The sequence below is a fragment of the Sinocyclocheilus grahami genome, unplaced genomic scaffold (genome assembly GCF_001515645.1).
Source record: "Sinocyclocheilus grahami isolate Dianchi unplaced genomic scaffold, SAMN03320097.WGS_v1.1 scaffold403.1, whole genome shotgun sequence".
NCBI classification, from domain to species: Eukaryota; Metazoa; Chordata; class Actinopteri; order Cypriniformes; family Cyprinidae; genus Sinocyclocheilus; species Sinocyclocheilus grahami.
In genome coordinates, this window is record NW_015505582.1 from 93,348 (window position 1) to 94,521 (window position 1,174).

At 33.4% G+C, this 1,174-nt stretch overlaps 1 protein-coding gene across 1 annotated transcript in view; it reads left to right on the top strand.

The window, feature by feature from the left end:
* Positions 1-1,174, top strand: part of LOC107550623 (dmX-like protein 2) — a 78,680-nt gene that overhangs the window by 27,956 nt on the left and 49,550 nt on the right. The gene's annotated exons all lie outside the window — the stretch shown is intronic.

A 1,174-nucleotide genomic window follows, 5' to 3' on the forward strand; every position in this document is an offset into this window, starting at 1 on the left:
TATATATATATATATATATATATATATATATATTAGGGGTGTAACGGTACACGTATTCGTACCGAACCATTTCGGTACGGGTCTTTCGGTTCGGTACGCATGTGAACCGAACGAATAGTTTTTTATTTTTCTCCGGAAATTCAAATAATAAATGGCATTTTGACAGTCTTTGATGTGGCATGACAGATCGCTGTATAAACGCCTTGGAGAGCCGCTTCTGGGACGGTTGAGAATCGTGCTGGTATAATCCCAACACAAGCACTGACTAGAGCGGCCGCGATCAGCTCCAGTTCCCCTGTCTGAGCCGTGACGCCCCGCAGATTTGTGCAGAGTGGAGCGCGAGTGAACGCGGTCATTCCTTCCTCTGTACTACTAGTTTTAACGCGAATAAACATCTCATGTCTCATGTAATTGCTCAATCAGTGTTTCAACCGCGGAAAGACATCAACAATACAGCATGGAAATAAAATGTCACGTAGCATTTAATTTACCTCAGCAAGTCATCAGTGTCCACAGCTGGTTAGTTCACTAGAGAAATGAAGACTAGAGAGAAGCATTTTGCGAAATATTACACCATATTCTCATTATATTTGACTAAACCCGTCTTAATTATTTAATGTACAGTATGTTTAAATTAATTTGTTATGAAACATGCTATGACAGCCATTGTGTAATTGAATATATTTTAACAAATAGCTTAGAAATGTTATTATTTATAAATTAATTTAAAAACTGCATTGTGTGCAGTTTACATGTTTGCATACAATTTATTTATTTTTTAAAGTTGAGTGTTAATCATCTATTTAAAAATAAATAGTAATTCAATTTAAGTTTGGGTTAAGTTGTTAGGCCTAATTGTAACCTTATAATGTAAAAGGAATCCCTATAGTTTTAAGCATAAGCTGAGGTAGATTTTTATCACTAAGAACATTTAAACTATAACTGAATGTATTTAAAGAAAGAGCAACTTGTTCAGTAAACCATTTAAAAAAAAAAGTTTTTCCCCCTGCTGTACCGAAATCATACCAAACCGTGACGTTAAAACCGAAGGTACGTACCGAATGGTCATATTTGTTTACCGTTACACCCCTAAAATATATATATATATATATATATATATATATATATATATATATATATATATATATATATATATGAGAAAAATACTATGGTT